At 41.5% G+C, this 5975-nt stretch overlaps 1 pseudogene; it reads left to right on the top strand.

Moving 5' to 3' along the window:
* Nucleotides 1-874: 874 nt before the first annotated feature.
* On the top strand, nt 875-3967 carry LOC119318164 (annotated as a pseudogene).
* Nucleotides 3968-5975: the final 2008 nt, after the last annotated feature.

Raw genomic sequence — 5975 nt, forward strand, 5'->3', positions numbered from 1 at the left:
TACGAGGAGCAACAACGCAACTATGTGAGAGCGGCGATGGGCGCGACAACCACATGGGATAGACGAGGAGTAGCAGGGCCACACACGCGGGGATAATTTCCCTGATTGATAATGCATTGCCATCATTTGCTTTAAATCTCCTTTCTTCTCTCTTCTTTTGGTATAATACCAAAGCCTCTAATTCATACTATTGCCTTAGACTTTCTTTTTATGCTTTTGCTTAGTTATAAGAAAAAAGTGATTGGCTATCTCGAAAAAAAAATCAGACAACTTGCGAATAGAGGCTCTCATTTGTTTCTCCAAAATTACTACTCAATCCCTCCGTCTCCAATGGTGTGACTAAAATTCTCTACCGATTTTGTTTTTAAGAAAATCTATACCGATTTAAAATTCGCCAACAACCTCTTTTTTTGAAATATTTCGCCAACAACCTTCATTTAACGGAGTATCTCGCTTGTGTAAAATTCTTCGGCTTCCGCAGTATAGTAATTACTACCTCCGTCCCGGTGTATAAGTCATTCGCGTAGTTCTAGGTCGATAATTTAACTATCTAAATATGTATTATATGTGACAAAAAATATATATTTAGAAACTACATCCGTGTGGAAATCTAGTGGTATACTTTTCATGACATATAACACATATTTAATTTCTCAAATCGATGACCTAGAACTACGCGAATGACTTATACACCCGGACGGAGGGAGTACTAGATGCCTCGTACTACTATAAACGTTTCCCACTGGCCGGTGGTCTCTCGCCTTCCTATGCACGTTCAAATAAATACAACCCTGCAGTTCCCAATCCTCACGCTCGATCGCGCCTGTACTTCTGCACTCTTCGTTTTCCTCTGCTCGGCATCTGTCGCGTGAACATGGCAGCTGGCACTAAGGGCGACGGCTCGGCGATCGGCATCGACCTCGGGACGACCTACTCCTGTGTGGCCGTGTGGCGGCCGGTGCACCAACGCGTGGAGGTCATCGCCAACGACCAGGGCAACCTCACCACGCCTTCCTGCGTCGCCTTCACCGACACCTGGCGTCTCATCGGCGACGCGGCCATGAACCAGGCTGCCATGAACCCCGTCAACACCGTCTTCGGTGAGAGCTACCAACTGACCACCACCTGCTAGTTCTTCTTCTTTTTAGCGGCAATCGTTCTGTTCGTTTATTAAGTTTCTCAGGTTCATAGGTTTGTGTTGCATATATTTCATATTCTTCAGTTGCCAAATGCTCACTCAGGTATTCAGATTACTGCATCTTCTCTCCCATGTTCTTTTTGTTTGCTGAGATCGGTTTTTTTTCTTCAATATTGATCTGTGCCATGTTTTCTTTTTTTGCGGTGGTTCTGCCATGTAGTTATTTGTTTGTACAAGCTTCCAAGCACTAAGAACCCCTGTACTAGCTGGATTCAAAAAATGCTTGAATAAAATATACATCCAATTCCCATGTCCACTATATCCTAGTATATGATTACATTTGTGCAATCTATTATTTGATTAAAAGTTAGTACTACAACATAGGAAACACATACGAAAAAACAGGTTAATGATGACAGTGGAAACTTTCTTGTGAAATGTGGTGTAAAATAATACCCCCTCTGTACACAATGTAAGACGTTTTTAGTGTACTAATACTCACCAAAAACATCTTACATTTGTGTATAGTGGGAGTATTTAGGAAAAATCCTAAAACTTTAAAAATCAAGAAACTGCGTTAAAAGGTATATTTCCTAAGTTGCTATAAAAAATCCTTCAATCAAAAGAGGCCGCTTATATATGGACAGTATCAGGGTTTGGTGTAGAAACAATACATTGCAATTCCCCCATGAATATCAAGAAATATAATGTCAAAACTTAAGAGGTTATTTTTTGAAGGAAATAAAAACAGGACAAGTATTTCTGTTGTGGGATTTTTCAGATTGTATCATGTAACGATATTTGTTTATTTTGTGCCAATGCTTATAAACTGAATATAGTAACTAGCATCTCTAGTTATTTGTTTATTTTGATTGTAGATTATTATTTCATTGAGGACTGAAAAACTATAATTTTATATAGCTTAGTTACATTATAAAAAAGTTAGACAATATGAATAACCAAAACATATATTCATGAAAGCACATAGTTTTCTGTTATGCAAATGTTGAGCCGTTTTTTTTATTTTGGCAATATTGAGTGGCTTATTAATTTAACTCTTATCACACAATTGTAAGTTTCATAAATTGCAAATTAATGCACAACAAACTACATAATCAAGACCCAATTCCAGATAATTACGTATTAATTAGTGATTGGCCATATCAAAATACAACAAACAATAAATTTGCATTTGTGATGTGGGGTTGTTTTGTGAAAATGCTTTCTGAACCTGGTATTTTTGTTATCAAACTGGTTTGTAATAGCAAGGCGAAATGATATTTAAGTATATATGTTCTGTGATGCGTTGGTTCTTAAATTTAGAATGAAGTGAAAATACTCTTTCGGTATTTAATTTCATAGATATATGTCTTCTTTTGCGAAATACACTATTGTATTGAAACTAACTACATCGATTTTTCCAGATGCAAAGCGGCTGATCGGTCGACGCTTCAGCGAAGAGTGGTGCAAGGAGATATGAAGTTGTGGCCTTTCAAAGTCATTTCAGGCCGTAGCGATCGACCAATGATCGTGGTGAAGTACAGGGGCGAGGAGAAGCAGTTCGCTGCTGAAGAAATATCCTCCATGGTGCTTGTCAAGATGAGGGAGACAGCGGAGACCTACCTTGGCACCACGGTGAAGGATGCTGTCATCACCGTGCCAGTCTACTTCAACGACTCGCAGCGCCAGTCCACCCTCGATGCTGGTGCCATTGCTGGCCTCAACGTCACGCGCATTATCAACGAGCCCTCCGCCGCAGCCATCGCCTACGGTCTCGACGATACTTCTGCTAATGGTGAAGCTAAGACGGTGCTCATATTTGATTATGGTGGTGGCACCTTGGATATCTCTGTCATCAAAATTGACAATGGTACCTTTAATGTCAAGGCCACGTCTGGTGACACCCACCTTGGAGGGGAGGATCTCAACAACCGGATGGTGGAGCATTTCGTGCAGGATTTCTTGAAGAAACACAAGAGTGACCTCAGAAGCAACCCGAAGGCGCTGATGCGGCTCAGGACTGCTTGCGAGAGGGCCAAGAGAATGTTGTCTTCCACGGCAGAGGCTAAGATCGAGATCGACTCCCTCCACGACGGCATTGACTTCTACGCGACCATCACCCGCGCCCGGTTCGAGGAACTCAACTTGGACCTCTTCAGCAAGTGCATTATGCATGTGGCGAAGTGCCTTGGCGACGCCGAGATGGACAAGTCACAGGTCCATGACGTTGTGCTTGTGGGTGGCTCCACCAAGATCCCCAAGGTGCAGCAGCTGCTGCAGGATTTTTTTCACGGGAAGAAGCTCTGCAAGAGCATCAACCCCGACGAGGCCGTCGCCTACGGCGCTGCTGTCCAAGCCGCCATCCATAACGGCCAGTACAACCAGAAGGTGAACGACTTGGTCCTTCTCGATGTCACGCCGCTGTCGCTCGGGATAGAGTTGGTAGGTGGTGTCATGAGCGTGGTGATACCCAGGAACACTACCATCCCGGCCAAGAAGGAGAGGGGTTATACAACCGACGTTGACTACCAGACCGCCGTGCCCTTCTCGGTGTACGAGGGGGAAGCAGGGTTGGTCAAGGATAACAATCTGCTCGGCATGTTCAATCTCACTGGCGTCCCTCCAGCGCCGAGGCTCGTGCCAAAGCTCAATGTGACGTTCGAAATCAATGCAAATGGCATCCTGGAAGTAACGGCGGAGGAAAGGCCGACCGGAAACAAGAACAGCATCACCATCACCAACGACAAGGGCGGGCTGAGCAAGCAAGAGATTGATAGGATGGTTCGTGATGCCAACAAGTACTAGTCCGACGACAAGAGAAAAAAGTGAAGGAACGATCATGGCCATGAGGGTCCTGAAGCTTGTTTAATCCTAAAATCACTCTGCTTTTGATTTACCATGGATGCTTATTAGTACCGGTACTATTCTGCAACTTCTGGCATTGCGCATGTGCATGTTCGTCCTAGCCTGGCTTGTGTTTACTGTTATTTTGTTTTGTGAACCATGTTCATCTGGTGACAGTGAGTAATTGCCTAAGGTGATCCGGTGCCTAGTATTTGCTTAAGTCAACGTAAAAGAATGTGTGTCTCAAGTGCTCATAGCATGCTTTGGTGTTTGTGTATCTCAAACATCACTCTTCGTTAGCAAGCCAAAATTCATTTTGTAAATTGAACATTTGTTTGCGCACAGCGACCCCTCTGATGGAGTACTTGCTCTGTTCAGGTTTTCATTTTTTCTGTTGGTTTCTTTCGCGGTTTCTTTTAATGTCACCTTTATTTTTTTAAAATATTCAGAAAATCTAAAACATGTTAAAAATAAAAAAATATCGCATTTAAATAATTTTTAAAAATTACAAAGTATGTTCACAATTTTTTTAAACGAGCACATTTCTCCAAAATGGTCTGAAGATCTAAAAAAATGCTCACATCAAATTAAAATTTTTCTGTGTTTTCTTAAAACCACTGGAAAGTGGAACATGGAAAAAACCGCTCGCTCGCTACTTGTCGGGGTTGCTGCTATCTAGAGTAATGGGCCAGGCCAGAAAACGTCCCTTTGCAATTTGGCTGCATTTTGATGCATAATGTGTCATACCAGAGCTCCTGTGATTCCCGATGTAAAAACAAAAAGAGCTCCTGTCATACCAGAGCGGGCTGTTTGGATTGTGACTATATTTATCATATATTGCCACATGATTTTTGCCACACTTCCTTACTTGAGTTGCTCAAATTGTTAGCCACATTTTGGCTTGCCTAAGGGAATCTTGCCACACTTTCTATGTCTATGACATGTGGGGTTCACTGCTCATAAAAATATTCTTGCCTAAGGTGAGGTGTGGCAAAGTGTGGCAAGGTGTGGCCGGAAACCAAACAGCCCCTTAATGACGTCCTTCCTCATGCCTAAGCAAAAGCATTCATTGGAATCCGTTCTCTGCCCCTCCAAATATTTGGAACCAAATCATTATTTTAATGAGTAGACGTGCTATGTGTATCGACTTGTGCTAAAGCATCTGATATCATATTGGAAGTTGTTTTTGCTTGATATGGTTCTCTGCTTTCCAATTTGCTTCTAGCACAAACTACAAATCCTACTTCAAAAACATTTAGATGAAGCAAAGCCTTTCACATTATCAAAATACATGTATTAGACAAGGTAATGTTAGAACTTGGAAGTGATCAAATCATATGCTTTTGTGCAAATCAGTTCTTGCTCTATGCTTAGGATATCTGAAATTATATATTCATACTTTATATGTGTTTCGATATGTTAGCATATGAGCGTCAATTTGATTTTTGCGTCAAGTTTCATGCGTAGACATATGTGATGAGGCATGTATTAGATTCCGATAGGTTGTGAATTAGATACAACTTAACATTAGGTGTTATTTGAGTCGAAAATCAATGATCTGAACTTGTTTTCTTCCAAGCAGACCACCTCACTGAATTCCCAAATAAGCTCAATCACCATCTATTTTTGCCTCTAAAAGAAAGGCTTAGCTTTTGATGTTTTATTCAGTTTTGTCTAGGGCTGGTTAGTTCAAATCTAAAAAAAAATAGAAGTTTTTGTATGGACGATACATGTGGCATTTAGAAAAAAGGCTCTATTTTTTCAAAAAAAATCTTCATGTCTTGCTTGTGCACTGCATCATGATATTGTCCAGAAATAGCACACAACAATATTGTGTCTCTCTATCCACCAGAACACACTTACATGCACGCACGTATGCAAGCGTTATAGGCAAACACACACACCCTCCTACCCACACTCACACAACGATACATAAAATTGAGTTGAGCATATAAGAAGCTATGCTCAAATTAGATAGGACGTGGTGAGGCTC

This window comes from Triticum dicoccoides, chromosome 6A, assembly GCF_002162155.2.
Source record: "Triticum dicoccoides isolate Atlit2015 ecotype Zavitan chromosome 6A, WEW_v2.0, whole genome shotgun sequence".
Classification (NCBI taxonomy): Eukaryota; Viridiplantae; Streptophyta; class Magnoliopsida; order Poales; family Poaceae; genus Triticum; species Triticum dicoccoides.